Source organism: Microtus oregoni, unplaced genomic scaffold, assembly GCF_018167655.1.
Source record: "Microtus oregoni isolate MIOR12 unplaced genomic scaffold, Mior012 000029F_ref0000214, whole genome shotgun sequence".
Lineage (NCBI taxonomy): Eukaryota > Metazoa > Chordata > Mammalia > Rodentia > Cricetidae > Microtus > Microtus oregoni.
The window spans coordinates 7,471,218-7,495,284 of NW_024543088.1; the positions used below are offsets into that span (position 1 = coordinate 7,471,218).

Below are 24,067 nucleotides of genomic sequence, written 5' to 3' on the forward strand. Positions count from 1 at the left end.
AAAGTCAGGTGTTGTCTTATCCTTGAGGAAGCAAGGAGTGAATGAGCCCAGCTCAAATGTAATGCTTCATTGTGCAGTTGAGTAGAGCTGGTGGGAGCTCAAACGCTGGCAGGGCAGGTCCCCAACAGACCTGTGTGCCAGCTGGCTTCCTCCCCTAGGTTTGAAAACCTCCAGCATGATCTGGAACTGCCCACAGTCCAGGATGAGAGCCTCCAGCAGATGTACCTGCTGCAGCAGGAGCCCTGAGTGTGCCAGGCCAAGGAGCCACCATTGAGTCCTGTCCCCTGCAACCTTGGCATTCATGGGGTGGGTTTTCTTCCTTGACGTTTGTTTCCCATGTGTGGACAGGGCCTGGTTTTGTCTAGGCTGTGGTCCAGTGAGGCTTCCTATGGGTCTGATTGTCTTTCCTTCTCTGACAGCTCCGCTTTGGAGAACTGAGAAGGCTGAAGGAAGCTCTACACATTCTAGCAGCAACTCCTGCTGAAAATCCGACCTCTCCTCATACTAACTGAGGAAAATATCCACCTAGTGCAGGGGATCCATCCCCAATCTGATTCATGTTCTGTTGGTGCACCATGCCTGGAGGAAAAAAAATCATTCAAAAGACCCCGAGATTCAGAGGACCAACCAAGAATGACTCAGAATCCCGACATCAGTCAGCAGGTGATCCCTGAGTGGCGCACAGCAGCATGGGGAGGATATGTTGCTAAACAAGGCTTACTCTGTCAGTTTACTCTCCATGTCTTTAGTAAGCCGGCTGAGCCCTCCATATGTGGTGAGCACTCTCACGAGAAAGACTGTACTGATGCCATGCTGTAGTCTGTACACACCACAGGGAAAAGAACAGGATTCCCTCTCCTGTGAGTGCTGAGGGAGACTCCATGTCACAGGAAAGTGTTGGTGAAGATAACGCAGTACAGAGACTACAGCATCCCTCACCTGTGTTAGTCACTGATCATCCATAAAGAAAATGTCTGGGGATTCTCCAATTTCAAAGCCTGGACGGGCATGACCAATCCTGACTAAGGATTTATTGAGGAGGTCTGGTCACCGTTGGTGTCCTTTGAGAGCCAGATGCTCTCGATGGTTTTGTTGGATCAAGAGCTAGAGGATATTTTTAGCTTAATTTGGAGGGGGCAGCGTTCTGGTTTGGGTTTCATTTGCTTGGGTATTTTTTCTTTGCTTTGGTTTAAATTTTGTTCGTTTTTGTTAACTATTTTTTTCTTGTTTTAATAGTTGGTTAAGGCTCTACACTGTATATACTGACTAAAGCCCCTATTGAATAAAATTACTATTTTTATGAATAAAAATCAACTTTCAAGTTCTAGATTTTACCACCCTTCTTGAGTCAGGCATGGTGTTGCTCTCCTGTGACTCCAGAACTCACATGCAGAGATGGATTTCTCCACGTTCCAGGAGCCTTGGTTACACAGTGGTTTCGCATCCAGGCAGGTATACACAGGAGGGTAGTACCTTGGATGTGGATGGTCTGGCTTACTTCTGTCTTTATGACCTTGACTTTATGTTAACGGCCAGATTTAAGAGAATGTCATGAAGAAGGGCTCTGGAAAGAAAGGAGCTCCCCGTTCTGCAGTACATTAGTTCTGTGCCAGTGTCCAATCACAATTGCCCATTGTGATCCTGGGGCAGCAAAACAATGAAAGTGGCCTTTGAAAAGCATGAGCTAAGTGTACCCACAGCAGAGGGGAACTGCTGAGCTGCAAATTTAAATTCTGGAGATGCCGTCCAACCTCTGACTCCTAAACCATGATTCTTACATTGGGGAGCTATAGAGTAAGGGCCTGTTCTAGCACAATTAATACATAGTACCATATGAGAATGAAAAGCACCTGTAGGGCATGTAAATAGGTCAAAACAGCAGGCTAGAGAATGAGAAAAGTTCTTCACAGTCTCCACATTCAATAAAGGACAAATATCCAGAATATATAAAGAACTCAAGAAATTCGGTATCAAAAGAACAAATAATCCAATTAAAATGAGGTAGAGATCTAAACAGAATTCTCAACAGAGGAATCTAATGACTATGAAACACTTAAAGAAACATTCAGATTGTTTCCAGGGATGTTCTATTGGGATCTCACCAAGGCCAGCTGGCCTAGGTCTGAAAAAGCATGGGATAAATCCAGACTAGCTGAACATAGCGGACAATGAGGAATACTGAGAACTCAAGAACAATTGCAGTGGGTTTTTGATCCTACTGCACGTACTGGCTTTGTGGGAGCCTAGGCAGTTTGAATGCTCACCTTAGGAGACCTGGATAGAGGTGGGCAGTCCTTGGGCTTCCCACAGGTCAGGGAACCCTGATTGCTCTTCGAGCAGATGGGGGGGGGGACTTGATCGGGGGAGGGGGAGGGAAATGGGAAGCGGTTGTGGGGACGAGGCAGAAATTCTTAATAAATAAATAAATTAAAATTAAAAAAAAAAAAAAGAAACATTCAACATCTTTAGCCATTAGGAAAATGCAAACCAAAATCACTCTGAGATTCCATGTTACACCTGTCAGAATGACTTACACCTGTCAGAATGGCTAAGATCAATAACACAAGTGACAGCTCATGCTGGCAAAGATGAGGGAACAAGAACACTCCTCCATGCACGTGGGAGCACAAACTTGTACAGTCACCATGGAAATCAATATGGTATTACTCAGAAAATTGGTAACTGGTCTACCTCAAGACCCAGCTATACACTCTTGGGCAAATACACAATGGTTGCTCAATCTTATCACAAGGACACTTGTTCAACTATGTTCGTTATGACTTTGTTCATAAAAGTCAGAAATTGGAAACAACCTAGATGTCCCTCAACCAAAAAATGGATAAAGAAAATGTAGTACATTTACGCAATGGAGTATTACTCAGCAGTTTAGCAAAATGACATCACGAAATTTGAAGGCCAATGGATGAAACTAGAATAAAGGAGAAAGGTCAAAGGGAGACACACAGAAAACCTATTGCAAGCAGATTTGGGGCAGGTGGGGACAGAAACAGATGAGGAAAGAAGTGGGGGGTTAGGTTGTTGGGGTAGTTGGGATGGAGAGAGTATATTGAGAGACAACTGTAATTTGGGTGCATTTGAGTACAGAAGAAACTTCCTGGAATTTATGAAGGTGATCCTAATGAGGGTGTCTGCTTCTGTCCCCACCTGTCCCATATCTGCTTGCAATAATTTTTCTATTTCCCCCTTGCAGGGAGACCTGTGTGTCTCCCTTTGACCTTTCTCTTTAGCTAATTTTTCTGGTTCTAAGGATTGTAGTTTGCTTATTATTTATTTCATGGTTAATATCCACTTAGAAGTGAATAGTTACTGTATTTATCTTTCAGAGTCCGGATTATCTCAGGGTGATTTTTTTCTAGTTCCATCCATTGGCTTTCAAAATTCCCTTGTCTATTTTGGATATTAGCAGCAAGCAATTAAGAAACATAATTCAACAGACCCAGCATAACTCTTTTCTCCTGATCCTCTCAGCCATTTTTCTAATCCATCTCCATTCCTTCGTGTCAGCTGCCAATCCCCAGTCAGAGAAGTTCCCTGGTAGAATTTTTTATGTAAACTATCATATCATCATCAAACAGTGAGAGTTTGACTTCTTTTCCGATTTATATCCCCGTTAGCTCTTTTTGGTGTCTTATTGCTCTATCTAGGACCTCAAGAATTATATTGAATATATATGGAGAGAATTGACACCGTGTCTTGTTCCTGATTTCATTGGAATATCTGGGAGTTTCTCTCCATTTAGTTTGATATTAGCTGTTGGCTTGCTGTATATTGCCTTTATTATGTTTAGGTTTGTTCCTTGTATCCCTGCTCTCTCCAAGACATTTTTCTTGAAAGGATATTGTATGTTGTCAAAGCTTTTTCAGCATCTAATGAGATGATCATGTGATTTTTATTTTTCAGTTTTTGTATGTGATGGATTATGTTGACAATTTTCGTATATTGAACCATCCCTGCATCTCTGGGATGAAGCCAACTTGATCATGGTGGATGATGGTTCTGATGTGTTCTTGGATTCAATTTGCCAGTATTTTATTTAATATTTTTGCATCAATTTTCATGAGTGAGATTGGTCTGAAATTCTCATTTTTAGCAATGTCTTTCTGTGGTTTGAATATCAGGGTAATTGTAGCCTGGTACTTCTTTGGCCTAGGTTACTGGTTTTGACCTGTTTCTGTAAATCCTGGTCTGAATCCCCTCTTGCAGGTGTCCCTGGCTTGGTTTTGGTCCTGCAAAGGTTTTTGGCTCCAGTCTACAGCCTCGGAGTTCCCAGGCTCTGGTGCGCCCAGAACTGCAGAGGACCTGGCTCAGCCTTACTCCCTCAGAGGTCCCAGACTCATTCCTGGACCTGCAGAGGTTCCAGATTCCTGCCTGTTCCCTCTGATGTCCTAAACCAATGCCCAGACTGGCAGAGGTCCTGGCTCACGCCTAGTTCCTGGGAGGTCCTAGACTCATGCCCTGACCCACAGGCTTAGATCTACTCCTTTGAAGGTCCCAGATTCATGTCTGGACCCTCAGCATGTTCTGAATCTGGCTCATTTGCTCAGCAGTTACTCCCCTGTACCTGGTCCGATGGAGATTGCTGTCTCTGGACCAGGTCGCTGCCCTCAATATTATTTTAAAGGAAAAATAATGGCTCTGTTTTTTTTTCTCCACAGTCTTTCTGATATGCTCATTCTTACCCGCAGCTGGAAATGGAAATTCATTGGATAATTTCTTTATATTTGCAGTATTGGCAAATATTTCTTTTACACTGTTTATATCATGGAAATTCTTTTATTGTCCTAAAACTTTGGCAAATATTTTAGCAGGGTATAATCGTTAGGAAATCAAACATTGATATTTAGGACTTGAAATAAAGTGCTCCAGACTCTTCTGTGTCTCAAAGTTTTCAATGACACATCAGGTGTTACTCTTGTGAGTTAGTTATTCTTTATATGTGACTTGTGTTGTTTTACCTCCAACTTTCAGTACATTTTCCTTTTTTTCTGTACTTGCTGTTTTCACAATGATACGCCATGGAAATTTTTTTTGCTTTTCTTTTTTATTCTTCTCTCTTTCAATATCCATGGCACAGTTTTTTCTCCCTTTCCCCATTCCAAACTCCTCCCTACCTAACCTCTCCTCCAGATCACAAGTCCCTTGTTGGACACTTCAACAAGCTCTGAGCAAACATTACCCAGTACATATTGAAGACAGGGCAGGTTGTAAGTCATATATTTAGTGGTTGGGTTCCTGCCTCACTCAGTCTTAGAACTGGCAGCCTAACCTGGTTAGTGATGATGAGTGGTTTATGTTGCATATTATCCATTCCTAGGAGTCCTTGCTGGGGTCATCCTCACAGCTTCTTGATAGTTTATATTGCACTGCACCAGGACTCCATATTGCCCCATAAGTTCCCATTTTTTCAGTTTTTTCCTCCACTAACTCTTTCCCATTTCCCTCCCTCTCTCATGTAATTCCACCTGTTCCCATCCATCCATAAAATATATCCTGTTTTCCCTTTTCATGAATTTCATCCATCAGTGTTAAAACTCTTATTTAACCTTTCTTGCTCTGTGTATTAGAGTTTAGTTATCCTTTATATAATAGCAACTTCTTGTAAATGCATATAACATATTTTTCTATGCCTGGGGTGTACTGCTCAGGATAATATTTTTCTAGTTCCACCCATTTATCTCCAAATTTCATGGTGCCCTTTTTATCATCTGTGTAATACTGTATTGTGTAACGATACCTCATGTCCTTTATACATCTTTTTTGAGGGACATCTAGGATGTTTCCAGTTCCTATTATGAATGAAAATTTAAGAAAAAAGTTGACAATTATCCTTCGGTTGAATGTGTTATTTTTGGGGTATATGCCCCAGAGTGGTATAGATGGATCTTGAGGTAGATCAGTTGGCAATTTTAAGTGGAACTTCCATATTGTTTTCCATAGTGGGTATATAGCTTTCACTTCAATCAGCCTTAAGTTTCCCCTTACTTGACATCTTTGTCTACATTTAACCTTCACTTGCATTATTGATCTGAGCCATTATGGCAGGTGTAAGATGAAATCCAAAAGTAGTTTTAATTTCCATTACATGTTGTCTAGGAATGTTGAACTGTTCCTTAAGTATTTCACAGCCATGTCAGAGTCTTCTCATCAAAGCTGTCAAATTATATACCCTGTATTTAATGGACTGTTTGTTTTTGATGTCTTGATTCTTAATTTTTTTCATATATTTGTGTATTAGCCCTCTATTGTATGTGGAGTTGTGAAAATTATTTCTCACTGTGAAAGCTATCGTTTTGCCTTATCATGTCAAGGACCTTGTGAGGAAACCAACAGGCCACATTGGAACTCATGGGACATGTCTGAGCAGTTAGCAATATTATGCATGAGTGTGCCCGGGGGAGTAAAAGCCCAGGATATATGGTTCTAAGGATCTCATGGTGTTATTCAGCATATCCCCGATTCTTGCCTTCATGGTTATCATATCAGTCATATTCTATGGGATGAATAATGCAGTTTGATACATTTCTAGTAAATTAAATTTAAGTCAATTAGAAGGAGGATGTCGAGAGGTATATCGATGGGTAGCATCTGATTAGAGTTAAGAAAAAAATAATATGTTGAGACAGAGGTGATGGAAAGACTCTAATGGTGTGTGGTTTTCCCTTTTTCTCTTGCCCTAGAAAGTTAAGTTTCACACCACTCACTGGCACTAGAGAATTAAGTTTTAGTCCCTCAGATAGAAAAGCCAAATTGAATGATATTTCTTTGACTCTGACTCAGTTTCTGAGTAGCTGAAAGCTCACCCTCACAGCAGCACTACTGACAGTGTCCTTTGCCTTACAGAAGTTCTCAGAGCTGCTGTGGTGGTATATAGCAGGCAACAATTAGTGCTCAACAGATTGACCCTTCAGAGGCATCATTCCTGGTAGGGCCCTACCTGGTATGGCAGCGGAGTCACTGGCTGTGGAAACCCAGTGCTCCTTCTGTAATTTCTCTCATGACTAACTTAATTTCTTCCCTAATAACAGCTTTGGGTGTTTTCCACTGCTTGTGTGTTTATCTCATAAAAATATTCCGTCTATGGGGCACCCATATAGCTGTGGTTTTCTCAATCACAAATACAGCCTTTTACATGGGCAAACTAACTTTAAATTTCAGATCAAATTCAAAGTCAGGCAGTTGCCCCTAGAGACAAATACATATGAGGGCATTTTCCCAGGTATTGTTTGTTTGTGAGTTAAATGTCAAATTGAAGCAAATTGGTTAGACATATCTTTCTCAATAATTGACTTTTGCACATAGTCCCAATCTTAGGCCAAATGTTTAGCCAACCGGTTACTTACTACATAGGAACATTCACCATCTTGGAACTGCATGAAAGGACCCTACATGGTCCTTGGCCTGACATTTATTATATTCATAGCCTGAGAGAAACTTTGGAGAAGTGTTTGTCCAAAAAATGAACCTTACACTTTTACAGAGTTTGGCTTTGTGGGAGCAGAGAAAGAAGAGCAGAGAGAGGCAGCACAGCAGAGAGCAGAGGCAACAGAGCAGATAAGTTTCAGCAGGACACACACAGAGAGATGGAGAGAGCAAAGAGAAGTGGCCAGAGCTAATTAGAGAGAAGCAGGGGGATTTTACAGAGTTTTTTTTTTCCTGAATGAAGTCAAGATAAACTTAACATAGGAACACATCTGTGCTTCTGGTTTTCCCCTCAGATAAAAAAGATGTAATTATTAGATAAAAAACTTTTCCTAAAATATCACCATATTCATGGATTTTCTCACATACCCTGATGTGGTGTGTGCTGGTCCCACAAGTCAGCATCCAGATAGGGAAGGAACATGCATAGGTCCAAACTAGTCACTCTGAATGTGGTTGACAGTTGCATGACTGGGGCAGACTGAGGGGCCACTGGGTGTGCCACTAGAATTTGTCCCTGCTGCTTGTACTGGCTTTTTGGAAACCTATTCTCTATGGAATCATAATTGCTCAGCCTAGATAGAGAGGGCAGGGGCTTGAACCTTCCCAAAAGCAATGTGCCTTACCCTCTCTGTGGAGTGGATGGGAGGTAGAGGTTTAAGTGGAAGGTATGCGAGGAAGCGAGGGAGTGGGAACTTGGATTGATATCTATAATAAAAACGATAGTTTGTTTTATTTTTAAGAAAAATAAAAATAAAATAAAAAGAAGCTTTTCAGTTTCATTATGGAAAATTTAATGTCTAAGGGACCTTGCAAATGATATTCTGTTTAGAAAACTGCTTAAAGTGCCAATGTTTTAAAGGTTATTCCCTACTTTCTCTACTAAGACGTACAGTGTGTCTGATTCTATGATTTGGTTTCTGCCTCAACTCACCTATAAATTGTGCCATGTGATAAATATGAATCTATTTACTTAATTCTACATGCTGAAATATGATTAGACCAACCCCACTTATTGAAGAGGCTTCTTTTCTTTATTGTATATTTATGGTTTCTTTATAAATATCAGTTATACATATGTGTGTGGCTATATGCCTGGGTCTTTGATTCAATACTGTTTATTAACATGTCTGTATTCATTACTGTGACTCTGTAATAGAGTTTGATGTCAGGGATGGTAATGCCTCCAGAAGTTCCTTTACTGTATAGGTTTGTTTTGGCAATCCTGGGCTTTTTTTTGTTTTTCCATATATAGTTGATTATTATTCTCTCAAGGTCTGTGAAGAATTTTGAAAGAGCACCCTCTCCTTTATTGCTTAGAGTCTTTGCTGGGGTCATCCTTGTGGATTCCTGGGAAATTCTCTAGTGTCAGGTTTCTTGCTAGCCCCTTAATCGTTCCCTCAATCAAGGTATCTCTTTCTTTGCTCTCCATCTCTGTCCTTCCTCCATCTTGACTACCCTATTCTCTCAAGTTCTCCTCCAAGCTTTCCTTCTCTCCTCATCTTCACCTCTGCCCTCACTCCACCCTCATGCTCCAATTTTGCCAGGTGATGTTGTTTATTTGCCCTTTCCAGGTGGATCTATGTGTGTTGTTCTTAGGGTTCATCTTGTTACTTAGCCTTTCTAGGATCATGATATAGGTGCAATATCCTTTGCTTTACAGCTAGTACCCACTTATGTGTGAGTACATACCATGTTCATCTTTCTGGGTCTTGGTTACCTCATGCAGGAAGTTTTCTTCTCAGTCCATCCATTTGCATGCAAATTTCAAGATGTCATTTTTTTTTACCACTGAGTAGTACTCTAATGTGTAAATGTGATACATTTTCGAAGAAATGTGACACATTTTTCTCAGTTGAGGTGTATCCAGGTTGTTTCAGGTTCTGTCTATTAGAGATAAAAATGAGTCTGCTTCTTCTCAGAGGAAAAACAGGCAAAAGTAAATGTTGGAGGAAATGATTGAGGGAAAAGTTCACAGAAAGCTACTACATAGAAAGCTACAAGGAAATTATAAGACCATGAAGACAGATAGAAATATAAAAACCAAGAAAAAGGTCAAGGTTGGAGCAATCACACTTTAAGTGTTAAAAAGGCAAGGAAAACAAATAAGTCTATCCTGTCATTGAGACACTAGGTGGCAGTCACAGCAAAGTTTAAATTATACTTCAAAGTGGAGTGTTTTTGGCACATGCCTTTAATCCCAGCACTTGGGAGGCAGAGGCAGGCAGATCTCTGTGAGTTCGAGGCCAGCCTGGTCTACAAGATCTAGTTTCAGGACAGGGTCCAAAGCTGCATATAAACCCTGTCTTGACAAACCAAAAGAATAAGAAGTTAAATTATACTTTAGATTATACACTGACAATGTCCTCCCTACATGCAGATTGTCCGCATTAAGTCACTTTGTTATATGGTCTAACATCAAGAAGAAATAATAAACTGATGATCGTCACCAGTTTTTTCTCAGTACAACAAAACAAATAATTAAATGAACCTGTTCTCTGCAGAAAGAGACACATGTTAAAAACAGAACTTGGTGACTGGTTAGGTCCTCAAACGAGGGCTGGAGACCATGTCTCCCTTACCTCAGTGATTCATTACATCTTACCCTCTGCTGCTTATTAGAATGGAGATAACAGCCGACAGAGCAATGGTCAGTCATGATTCAGGGAATGGTGAAGGACATTCTCAGTCTATAACATGAAATTTAGGCACACAGTAGCCTAAGAAGACACAGCTGCGCGAACAGTTACAAAGGACATGGCCTGAGAAAAATAATTTGGATTTAAGAAGTTAAACATTCATAAATATAATTTAGACTTAAAATGCAAGCTTACACAGAATTTTGAAATAGTTAATTAAGAATATATGAGGCAGAATAGCCAGAGTATCCAGTTCTCAAGAATTGTAGGGATTTCATTCAGAGCTATCTTTCAGTTATGGGAACCTCAGTCCTTTGGTGTACTAGACTTAGGAACATGTCTAACATTGAATTTCTAGCTCATTATATTTGACTTAGGGTGTTATGTGCATAGGAGGCATATGAGTCCTTCCATGCAACTGAAAATCCCACAGAGGTCTTTATCATTATTTTTTCATATTATGTTATAGAAGATGCCAATTCACTTATCTTGAGACAGATTAGTTATATTTGTCAAATCCATTTTATTCACTTTAGCTCAATGAGGCGAATGGGAATATTCCTGGGACTGTGGAAATGTAAGACATGTATAAGGCTGAGGTCCTGTTGTCTAGATCCTCTCAGCAGCTCTGCAGACAAGAGCTCACAGATGTGTCTCCCATCCCCCCCACACATATGTAATCCATTGCTTTAGAAATTGGAGGAAATTAACCCTAGAACTTTTATTCTATTTGAGATATGTGGTGGTACCTTCTTCAAATGAGTATCATATTTCTGTTTTCACCTATTTCAGAAATGCTTCTTTTAAATCTTGTTTGATGAGTTCCTTTAGAGGCATACAGTGGGAATCACTCTGCCCATTTATAATTTCCTTATCAGTGTGCATGAAGGGCTTTCCTGAAGTTTAGGGGCACTAACACTGTCACCTTCATATATTTTTTCTTTTTTTTCTCATTCCAGAGATGTTCCCTACAGGAGAGAGTGTGGAGTGTTAATTTGTAGTTCTCTCAAAATTTCAATGTACAAATAACTACATGTTGAGATGAAATAGCTTTCACTTGTGCTTTTTCAACACTTTCCATTTGGTAATCTAAGTAGCAACTCTAACATCTTTGTGAACCTTGCCAGGAAAAACAAGGTGGAGGTCATGATTATCTTTATAGGACTGCGATCTCTGTTTGAGTTCAGCCTTCCTTTCCCCCTATTTCTACTTTTTCTACTTTGGCTTGGTTGAGTACAATAGCCCAGCATTGTACTGGGTAACTTGATTGCTAGGCAGACCAGTGGAACACAACAAGGTTGAAACTCAACATTTTTAAACTCCCCCATTTTCCTGAGTATCAGTGTAACCAAGCCAGGAGTGAATATTCACCTGATTTCTGAGGCTCTGCAGATGGTGAGTGTGCAAGTAGCAGGTAAATAGTGTTTCGTGATGCTTTTAAAGCAAATCCTCAAGACAAAATCCAGGATCTAGAAGCATATAACTTTCTCCCTGACACAAAAGCTCAGAGATGGATGGCTGTATGGTAAGTATGTCTCTGCTCAGCAGCTCTTCTCGATTTCTTCTCTCAAGGTTGTATATTTATGTTGCTTATCTTTACTTCTCTGCTTCTCATGGTCTTTCCTGAGGAGTTTATTACTATGGCTATTTGCTGTCTATGTTCCATATGAGAGTTATGATTGAGTCTTTACATATATTGCTAACACATTGTACGCTTCCCTCCATTTTGCTCTGGCCCACTAATTTTTTGAGGACATATATCCTCAAACAACTGTTGATTTTCATCACTGAGGATTCCATTGTGACAGGTGAAAATCGTAGCTCGCTGATACCCTGTCTTTTTATAAGTTTTTTTTTAAAAATCAAGGAATCTTGGAATAATTATATGTGGAAACCCCAACATAAGTAACGAAATTAATAAAGCCCTTATTAAGAGCTTAGTACTAAAGAATTCCCAAAATATGTTCTTTGACAGGAGAATGTACCAAGACTCATGGAATGTGCCTAAGTTTGGATTTTAATTTTAGAAATTAACACTCATATGAGTACTTATTTTCCTGAGAACCCTTGTAAATCTGATACATATAAGATGGCTTTGATCGTGTTTCTCACTGTTGCTCAGCACCCAGAAAAGGTGCATAAACAAATTTTAAATGAGGCATCACAATGCAGTGAGTACAGAAGAACTAGCACTGCAAAAGAGAAAGTCCTTCGTTTGGTGTTTTAGTCTATAACATTGATATATTCAAAATCTAGTGACATACCGTGTTGATATCACTTCTGCCCCTTTGGATTTTTGTGAGCTTTAGGGTTAGTTTCTCTGTTGGTAATTATTCGCCTGAAAATGAATCATATTTTCTCCAACTAAGGACAGTTGGACTCCTTCATTTCCTAATTTATGGCCCTTTGCTTTACTACTTTTTAATTTTTATACTCTGGATAATGCTATAGGGCTACATTTGGTATGTATATAAGATGTGAAAGCATTGTGTTATACGTTATTTTAGCGGAAATACTTGGAAATTATCCATCATTAGAATACTATTTTCTGAAAAGATTATTATACCTAGCATTTCATATGTTAGCCTGTTATTCATGATTTGTATTAGTAAGGGATTTTTAATTTGTCAAAATGCCTTCTTGCACTGCTTGAGAGACTCACGTGGTATCTAACTTTGTATTCACTAATGTAAAGTATCAACAATATTGGTTTCAGGGTGGGGAGTTTTTTGTCTTGTTTTTTTTTCTCTTTTTTTTAATTTATTGGATTTTTTGAAACTACCAATCCCCCTCCTGCTCCCTCCATATATCCTCCCACCCCACCCACCTCCAATCCTTGGAAAGGGTAAGGCACATTGCTCCATGGAAGGTCCAAACCCTTCCCCACTATATCCAGGCTGAGCAAGGTATACATCCAAAGGTAATATGTTCCCCAAAAGACAGTACATGCAGTAGACAAATCCTGACACCCCCGCCGGTGGACCCCCTGTCTGCCCCAGTCATGCAACCGTCAACCACATTCAGAGAGATCAGTTTGGTCCTATGCCTGTTTCCTCCCAGTCCTGCTGAGTTGCTGAGCTCAGGTAGACTGTTTCAGTGGTTGAGCTTATCATGGTCTTGACCTCTTTGCTCATGTTCACATTACTCCCACTCTTAAACTGGACTTTGGGAACTCAGTCCAAAGTGGGTCTCTGCCTCTGTTTACATCAGTTGCCCTATGAAGGTTCTATGATGATATTTAAGACATTCATTAGTCTGACTACAGAGCAAATCAAAACCAGGACCCCTCTCCTCTATTGCTTAGGGTCTTGGTTCGAGTCAACCTTGTGGACTCCTGGGGATTTCTCTAGAGCCAGGTTTCTGCTAACCCTATAATGGCTCTCTCAATCATGATATCTCTTTCCTTACTTTCATCTCTGTCCTTCCTCCATCTCGACTATCCCATTCCCTCAAGTTATCCTCAACCCTCTGCTTCTCCAAGGAAGGGGAATCTTTTACATCACTGAACATATGGAAGATGGAGGTGTGGTCATAGTATATAATCTTTGGGTGTTCTTATGAAATTGGTTTACTTGTTTTTTGCCATATGTTATATGCACATGGGAAATAAAACAGAACATTTTACCAACCGTAAGCCTCAGTTATGAATGTTTCTTGAGCCTTCTGTAAGGGATATTTTGTAGATGTAGTCATTCAGACTGGACTCCTCAGCTTTTAATTCTGATTGGTTATGGTTTTCTATAATGATGTCTCTTGGAAAATCAAATAAGGGAAAATGCTTGTTCATTAATGTGGTGGTTGTACGTCTTCTTCCAAGTTCTATAATTTCATTAACCCTGGATAGTAGGCTAGGTTTCCAGTTGAAGTCATCATTTACCTCATATACAGTTGGTTATATGACAAGCAAGAAGGCTGTTGGTTATCAGCAACACATACCATCCTCTGGTGTGTCTATAGGGTTATTTTCTGTATTGGTCTTTATTATGCTTTGTAGGTAGTTGAGAATGCGTAAGAGTACTGGTTGCTTCTTCCTTGGAAAGTTGCATGGTACAACATGGTACATAATAATCTGTTCATGAGAGAGGGGCATTGAATGTCTTGCTATAGGTTCCATTGTCTCTGTTTTTGAAGTAGTTATTGGCTTCATTAATAAATGTTTCCATTTCAAATCTAAGAAACAATGAAGGGAAATTGCAAAAGTCTATAATTGTTTTGCTACATCTTGGACAACTCTGATCAATAACTTAAAATAGTTATTCCCTTGTCTGTTTTGGCATTGTTTTTTTGTAAAATTTGAATCTTACAAGAAGCATTGTCAGCAAAGATGAGATAATTTTATTCATACTTTATATGTATATTCATGCCCAGGTGGGTATGAATTATGGTTTTTAGGTAGTTAAAAGTATAACTTCTTATGATTTTTTTCTACATCCTTGCACTTTGTTATGCTCATCTCTTTTTGGTCCATAGTTATCTGCCCCACCCTCCTGAATTCACAAACTTCTTCTGCCATTTCCCGGTCATATCAGTTCTACCCTCCAATTCACCTTTCTATGTTGCTCACCCTCCCATATCAGATATAAAACATTTTGCCAGACGCGGCGGAGCGGCGGCGGCCAGACGCGGCGGAGCGGCGGCGGCCAGATGCGGCGGAGCAACACCGCATACAGGAAGAGGCTTTCGGGGACCTGCGCAGAGGCAGACCCAAGCGGCGGGAACAGGCGTGCAATAAGGAGAGCAGATCGCCCTACTACAATTGAATCAAAGAGGTAGGCCTTTGGTTGGCCAGGTCACTGGCACAAGGGGAGCCTGGTCCTGTCCTGAAGATCCTTCAGAGGGGTGAGAGGGTTCTTGGCCTGCAGCAGGAACCACGAAAGAGAGTGAGGGCATTTTGTAAGCGGAGCCCTTGGCCAGCAGGGAAACCTGATCCGGTTTTTAAAGGACCCATTGGATAGGATCAATAGGAGGAGATGGGCAGGCGCCAAGGCAAGAATTCTCCCAATAATCCGAAAAACAACATGAAAACATCAGAACCCAATGATCTTACAACAGAAGTATTTGAACAACCTAACACAGAAGAAATGGAAAAAATCGACTTTATGAAGATAATAGAGTCCCTTAAACAACATGTAAAAAATGCCCTTATAGAAATGGATGAGAAGTATAACAAAAAGTTTGAAGAAATGAGTAAATACGTACATGATACCCTGGGAAACCAAGAAAAAACCATCAAACAGGTAATGGAAACAGTTCAAGAATTGAAAACTGAAATGAAGGCAAAGAAGAAAATACAAACTGAGGACCAGCTGGATATGGAAAATCTAGGCCAACGAGCAGAGTCTACAGAAACAAGCATAATCAATAGAATACAAGAGCTAGAAGAAAGACTCTCAGATGCTGAGGACACCATAGAGAAAATAAACGAACAGATCAAAGAAAACAGCAAAGCCAACAAATTCTCAACACAAAACATTCAGGAACTATGCGACACAATAAAAAAACCAAACCTAAGAATAATAGGAATAGAAGAAGGAGAAGAGTCACAGCTCAAAGGCCCAGAAAATATTTTCAACAAAATTATGGAAGAAAACTTTCCCAACTTAAAGAAAGATATTCACTTAAATATTCAAGAAGCATACAGAACACCAAACAGACTGGATCAAAGAAAAACATCTCCTCGCCATATAATAATCAAAACACAAAATATACAGGTTAAAGAAAAAATATTAAGAGCTGCAAAAGAAAAAGGGCAAGTAACTTATAAAGGTAAACCGATCAGACTTACACCTGACTTCTCGATGGAAACTATGAAAGCCAGAAGGTCCTGGATAGAGGTTCTGCAGAAGCTAAGAGACCAGGGATGCAAACCCAAACTACTATACCCAGCCAAGCTATCATTCATTATCAATGGAGAAAACAAGACATTCCAGGATAAGAACAAATTTAAACAATACGTAGCCACAAATCCAGCCCTACAGAAAGTAATAGAAGGAAAATCGCAACCCAAGCAATCCAACACTGCCAACACTGCCTACAATAACCCAGGCATCTAATGACCCTTCACGAGCACATCTCAAAGAAGGGAGACAATCTCTACTACCAAAAGCAATAAGAATAAACGGAGTAAACAACCACTGGTCATTAATATCACTTAATATTAATGGGCTCAATTCACCTATAAAAAGGCACAGGCTAAAAGATTGGATACGAAAACAGGATCCAACATTCTGCTGTTTGCAAGAAACACATCTCAACCACAAAGACAGGCACCTACTCAGAGTAAAGGGTTGGGAAAAGGTGTTTCAAGCAAATGGTCCTAAGAAAAAAGCAGGTGTGGCCATACTAATTTCTAACAAAACTGACTTCAAACTAAAATCAATCAGAAGAGACCGAGACGGTCACTTTATACTCATAACAGGAACAATTCATCAGGAGGACGTCTCAATCCTGAATATATACGCCCCCAATATAAAAGCACCTACTTATGTAAAAGAAATATTACTAGAACTCAAGGCAGACATCAAACCACACACACTAGTAGTAGGAGACTTCAACACACCTCTCTCTCCAAGGGACAGGTCAATCAGACAGAAGCCTAATAGAGAATTAAGAGAATTATTGGAGGTAATGAAGCAAATGGACTTAACAGACATCTATAGAACATTCCACCCAAATAGGAAAGAATATACCTTCTTCTCTGCAGCTCATGGAACCTTCTCAAAAATTGACCACATACTCGGAAACAAAGGAAACCTCCACAGATACAAAAAAATATCAGTGTCCACCTGTGTCTTATCAGATCATCACGGATTAAAATTAGAAGGCAACAACCACGCTGCCCCCAAAAAACCGACAAACTCATGGAAACTGAACAGTCAACTACTGAACCACACCTGGGTCAAGGAAGAAATCAAGAAAGAAATTAAAGTCTTCCTTGAATTTAATGAAAATAAAGGGACAACATACTCAAACCTATGGGACACAATGAAAGCAGTGCTAAGAGGAAAGTTCATCGCACTAAGTGCCCACTTAAAGAAAACGGAGAATGCATACATTGGGGACTTAACAACACACCTGAAAGCTCTAGAAAAAAAAGAAGCAGACGCGCCCAGGAGACTGGAAATAATAAAACTGAGGGCTGAAATCAACAAAATAGAAACACAGAAAACAGTCCAAAGAATCAATGAAACAAAAAGCTGGTTCTTGGAGAAAATCAACAAGATCGACAAACCCCTATCCAAACTAATTAAACGACAGAGAGAGAACACGCAAATAAATAAGATCAGAAATGAAAAGGGGGACATAACCACAGACACAGAGGAAATTCAGAGAATCATTAGATCTTACTACAAAAGCCTGTATGCCACAAAACTGGAAAATACAAAAGAAATGGACATTTTTTTAAATAAGTACCACATACCAAAGCTAAACCAAGACCAGGTGAATGATCTAAATAGACCGGTTTCTCGCGAAGAATTAGAAATGGTTATCAAAAATCTCCCTTCGAAAAAAAGCCCAGGACCAGATGGTTTCAATGCAGAATTCTACCAGAACTTCCAAGAAGAACTAATACCTATACTCCTTAATGTATTTCACAATATAGAATCAGAAGAGTCATTGCCAAATTCCTTTTATGAAGCTACAGTTACCCTGATACCAAAACCACAAAAAGACCCAACCAAGAAAGAGAATTACAGACCGATCTCACTCATGAACATCGACGCAAAAATTTTCAATAAAATACTGGCGAACCGAATCCAAGAACACGTAAGAAAAATTATCCATTATGATCAAGTAGGCTTCATCCCAGAGATGCAGGGCTGGTTCAACATACGCAAATCTATCAATGTAATCCACCATATAAATAAACTGAAAGAAAAAAACCATATGATCATTTCACTAGATGCTGAAAAAGCATTCGACAAAATTCAACACCCCTTTATGATAAAGGTCTTGGAGAGAATAGGGATACAAGGGTCCTACCTAAATATAATAAAAGCTATTTACAGCAAGCCAACAGCTAACATTAAATTAAACGGAGAAAAACTCAAAGCCATCCCACTTAAATCAGGAACACGACATGGATGTCCACTCTCTCCATACCTCTTCAATATAGTGCTTGAAATTCTAGCAATAGCAATAAGACAACATAAGGAGATCAAGGGGATTCGTATTGGAAAGGAAGAAGTTAAGCTTTCGTTATTTGCAGATGATATGATAGTGTACATAAGCGACCCCAAAAATTCTACCAAAGAACTCCTACAGCTGATAAACAGCTTTAGTAATGTGGCAGGATACAAGATCAACTCCAAAAAATCAGTTGCCTTCCTATACACTAAGGATAAGGAAGCAGAGAGGGAAATCAGAGAAGCATCACCTTTCACGATAGCCACAAATAGCATAAAATACCTTGGGGTAACCCTGACCAAGGAAGTGAAAGATCTACTTGACAAGAACTATAAGTCTTTGAAGAAAGAAATTGAAGAAGACACCAGAAAATGGAAAGACCTCCCTTGCTCTTGGATTGGGAGGATCAACATAGTAAAAATGGCAATTCTACCAAAAGCAATCTATAGATTCAATGCAATCCCCATGAAAATCCCATCAAAATTCTTCACAGATCTGGAGAAGACAATAATCAACTTTATATGGAAAAACAAAAAGCCCAGGATAGCCAAAACAATCTTATACAATAAAGGATTGTCTGGAGGCATTACCATCCCTGACTTCAAACTCTATTACAGAGCTACAGTATTGAAAACAGCTTGGTATTGGCATAAAAACAGAGAAGTCGACCAATGGAATCGAATAGAAGACCCTGACATTAACCCACAAACCTATGAACACCTGATCTTCGATAAAGGAGCTAAAAGTATACAATGGAAAAAAGAGAGCATCTTCAACAAATGGTGCTGGCAAAACTGGATGTCAATCTGTAGAAGAATGAAAATAGATCCATATCTATCACCATGCACAAAACTCAAATCCAAATGGATTAAAGACCTCAATATCAGTCCGAACACACTGAACCTGATAGAAGAGAAAGTGGGAAGTACTCTACAGCACATGGGCACAGGAGACCACTTCCTATGTATAACCCCAGCAGCACAGACACTAAGGGCATCATTGAATAAATGGGACTCCCTGAGGCTGAGAAGCTTCTGTAAAGCAAAGGACACTGTCACTAAGACAAAAAGACAACCCACTGACTGGGAGAAGATCTTCACCAACCCTGCAACTGACAAAGGTTTGATCTCCAAAATATATAAAGAACTCAAGAAACTAGACCGTAAAATGCTAATCAACCCAATTATAAAGTGGGGCACTGATCTGAACAGAGAATTCTCAACAGAAGAACTTCAAATGGCCAAAAGACACTTAAGGTCATGCTCAACCTCCTTAGCGATCAGGGAAATGCAAATCAAGACAACTTTAAGATACCACCTTACACCTGTCAGAATGGCGAAAATAAAAAACACCAATGATAGCCTTTGCTGGAGAGGTTGTGGAGAAAGGGGTACACTCACCCATTGCTGGTGGGAATGCAAACTTGTGCAACCACTCTGGAAAGCAGTGTTTCGGTTTCTCAGGAAATTCGGGATCAACCTACCCCTGGATCCAGCAATACCACTCTTGGGAATATACCCAAGAGAGGCCCTATCATACAACAAAAGTATATGCTCAACTATGTTCATGGCAGCATTGTTTGTAATAGCCAGAACCTGGAAACAACCTAGATGCCCTTCAACGGAAGAATGGATGAAGAAAGTATGGAATATATACATATTAGAGTATTACTCAGCAGTAAAAAACAAGGACTTCTTGAATTTTGCATACAAATGGATGGAAATAGAAAACACTATCCTGAGTGAGGTAAGCCAGACCCAAAAAGAGGAACATGGGATGTACTCACTCATATTTGGTTTCTAGCCATAAATAAAGGACATTGAGCCTATAATTCATGTTCCTAGAGAAGCTAAATAAGGTGAATCCAAAGACAAACACATAGGCATCCTCAGGAATATTAACCTTCATCAGGCGATGAAAGGAGAGAGAGACAGAGACCCACACGGGAGCACCGGACAGAAATCTCAAGGTCCAAATCAGGAGCAGAAGGAGACGGAGCACGAGCAAGGAACTCAGGACCACGAGGGGTGCACCCACACACTAAGACAATGGGGATGTTCTATTGGGATCTCACCAAGGCCAACTGGCCTAGGTCTGAAAAAGCATGGGATAAATCCGGACTAGCTGAACATAGCGGACAATGAGGAATACTGAGAATTCAAGAACAATTGCAGTGGGTTTTTGATCCTACTGCACGTACTGGCTTTGTGGGAGCCTAGGCAGTTTGGATGCTCACCTTACGAGACCTGGATAGAGGTGGGCAGTCCTTGGGCTTCCCACAGGTCAGGGAACCCTGATTGCTCTTCGAGCAGATGAGGGAGGGGGAATTGATCGGGGGAGGGGGAGGGAAATGGGAAGCGGTTGTGGGGACGAGGCAGAAATCCTTAATAAATAAATAAATTAAAAAAAAAATAAATAAAACATTTTACCTGCTTTCTTCATTTACACTAGTATATGTTCTGCCATTTAAGATTTGTAGCTACAAACTTATCATAAGAAAGAGCATGCAATATTTGTCAGTCTTGGTATGAATTATCACACTCTGAATGATCTTTTCTGTTGGATATATTTATCTGAAAATTCATGATCTCATTTTTCTTTACAGATGAATAGTTTTTATCATATGCATGTAGCACATATTTGTTATTCCTTTGTCTATTGTAGGACATTAAGATGCTATGTAATTTCCAGCTCTTGTGAGTAGTGCAGCGATGAACATACCTAATAAAGTATCTTTAGAAAATGATGTGGACACCACTGGGCATATGAGAAGGAATGATAGAGATAGGCCATGTGGTAGATTAATTTCTTAGCTTTTTGAGACTTCTCCATAACATTTTCTACATGGTTTCATAAGTTTTCAATTAATCTAATGATCAACTACTATTCTGTTTCCTCACACTCCTCAAGCAATTGTTGCCAATGGTGTGTCCTTCTGACTGTGGTAGAGTGAATTTTATAAGTTGTTCTTATTTGTAAATTCCTAATTTCTAGAAGCCATTAACATACTTGAGATATTTATTATCCATTTTCCCTTACTTTCAGTACTCTGTGATTTTTGTTCAGGGCCCTCTTTTGAATAAGCAGATAAAGACTTTCTTTCATTCTTGGGGTTTTGCTTTACCTTGTTGTTAACTATTTAGAAGCTTTTTAGCTTTTCAAGAACCACTCCTCAGATTTTGCCTTAATTCTTGGAAAAACAGAGTCCTATTTAGAAAGTCCTTTCCTACATCCACATCCTATAGGGAACTACATTAGTTTTCGTCTAGCAACTGTTGAAGTACGGAGCGGCGGGCTGTGTCCCGCCACCCGGCTAGCTTTACCTGAAATAATTACACGGAAACTGTATTCTTTTAAACACTGCCTGACCCATTAGTTTCAGTTTCTTATTGGCTAGCTTTTACATATTGATCTAACCCATTTCTATTAATCTGTGTAGCCCACGAGCTGGCTTACCAGGAATGATCTTAACCTGCGTCTGTCTGGAGTGGGAGAATCATGGCGACTCCCTGACTCAGCTTCTTTCTCCCAGCATTTCATTCTGTTTACTCCGCCTACCTAAGGGTTGGCCTATCAAATGGGTCTAGGCAGTTTCTTTATTAATAAGAAATCACTCCCACATCAAGCAACTTTAGTTTTCATTTGAGATTTATGACACACTGTTGATATGGGAGTCCCCTCCATGTGCTGTGATTACCATTAATGAATAAAGAACTGCTTTGAGCCTATGGCAAGGGCAGAACAGAACTAGGCAGTAAAAGTTAGGCTGTGTGCTGGGAGAAAGAGGGTGGATTCAGAGAGAAGCCATACAGCCACTGCCAGAATCAGACAAGCCTAAAACTTGTCAGTAAATCACTGACCCATGGTGATACACAGATTAATAGAAATGGGTTAAATTAATATAAGAGTTAGCGAATAAAAAGCTAGAGCTAATGGGCTAAGCAGTGATTTACTTAACATACATTTTGTGTGGTTGTTTTGGTTATGGGTGTCTGGGACAAACAAGGGGCCTCCTCCTACAAATTAGTGCCCATGTGGCCAACTAAAATCCACTTAAGACCTGAGAGGTCTTGGAAAGGAACACTAAACACACACTAAAAAACAAAGTTTAGCTGTATTTTTTTTTCTGCTGGTGGCTTGCAGCAGCTCCTTTATGAAAGGTTTTCCTGATTCAGTGGGAGTAGGAAAAAATGCGGTGTCATTCTGAAATGCAGGCTTTCTGGGCTGGGCTGCCAGTGCAAACTCTGACTCTTTCAGACAGGAGGTACAGCTACAGAGCATTTGAGTTGGGTTTGTGAGCAGAATGCTGCAGCTTGCTTAAGGTTGTACGGACTGGCTGTGTGTCTGAGAATGGGACTGTGAGCATGGCTCTCAGAGGCAGCAAACAGCTCTACCATGCTGGACTGTGCAGAACAAGGAGAAAGTACTATATATACCCTACTAATGATGCAGCTTAAGTTTGTAAGAAGGCTTAGCATTTTAAGAACTGCTCCTGGACAGTAAAAATTATAGATACACAATAGGACAGATTCAAACATGAAAGACCTTTAAATGGACCACAGTGTTGGATAAATGTAGGTAGGCTTGGGAGAGAGAAGAAAAAGAGTATATATAGTTATAAAGGACATAAATGGTTCTTAAAGTTTTTATTACATGAAAGTGAATATGTTAAAGAATTAGAATAGGAGAAAGACAACAAGGAAAAATACAATGAATAATATAATTACACTGTCAATAAGGGCACGTCCTTGGTGGTTTGTCCTTTCCTTCTATCTTCCCCATGAAAACTCATGTAGAAAAAAATTTGATAAAAGGTAAGGTGCAGTTTATATTATTAGCTCTAATCTAGAAAACCAGATTTTTAAGACCTCTCTTCACAGAAATGTTTAATCAACATTTTGTTGGTGTTTTTATTGGCTCCAAAGTAAATTTTGTTGAATAACTTATTGTAATTTGGCTTCATACTCATCTTGTGTTCTTGAAGCAGAGATGGGACCCTATAGCTTCAGGGGAGATTCAGCTTTGGGTGTCAGCTGATCTAAGTCATGGATCAGCAACACAATCTCGCACCTTCACTTGTCTTTTAAATATCTGCCCACAGTATCCCCAGTACTTGTTGAGGTTTTAGAAGTCAGTCTCTTTCCAGCTCACCAAACACAGGTGTCAGCCCTTCCACGGTCTTCCCCACTGTTTTCATTTGCAGTAAAAATCTCTGCTTTTTTCTTTCATTTCACAATCTTGCCTCTTGCTTCCCATTTTCCTTTTGACACATTTTCATTTGACAGCAGTGTATCCATGTATGATTGCAACTTTACAGCTCATGGTTCTTCAGCCAGTGCTTTCTACAACAACAATTTGCCATACAATAGAGGCCCGTAACTTGGTGATTCACAGACATTGTCTGGAATGTTACATGAAGATAATCTGACTCTGACTCGCATACGCCATTTAAGCCTCTGGATTTATGGCTTAAGTTTGTCCTACATTGCTTGATCTGTTTTATTTCCAGCATAAAGATATTTAGTAAGTCATTATTTTAGATAGTGCCTTTTAGAATAATGCTAATCAAGAGTACATCAAGTTTTGTAATGAATTCTTATGTCCAAGTATAAGTAAAGAACTTTGTACCTGGGAACTTGATAAACTATTTCTTTCATTTCAGGAAATCTTGACATTCCAGGATGTGGCAATCTACTTCTCTCCAGATGAGTGGAACAGCCTCAACTTTGCACAGAGGGCATTGTATAGGGATGTCATGTTGGAGAACTACAATAATATGGTCTCTGTGGGTGAGACTTTTCTTTACTGAGTCCTTCCTTATCATAATGGTTCCTATAAGTACGTTTTATGTCTATTAGTGA

The 24,067-nt window shown here is 39.8% G+C and overlaps 1 pseudogene; it reads left to right on the forward strand.

The window, feature by feature from the left end:
• Positions 1 to 633: 633 nt before the first annotated feature.
• LOC121464655 overlaps positions 634 to 24,067 on the forward strand; it is a 112,003-nt pseudogene continuing 88,569 nt past the window's right edge.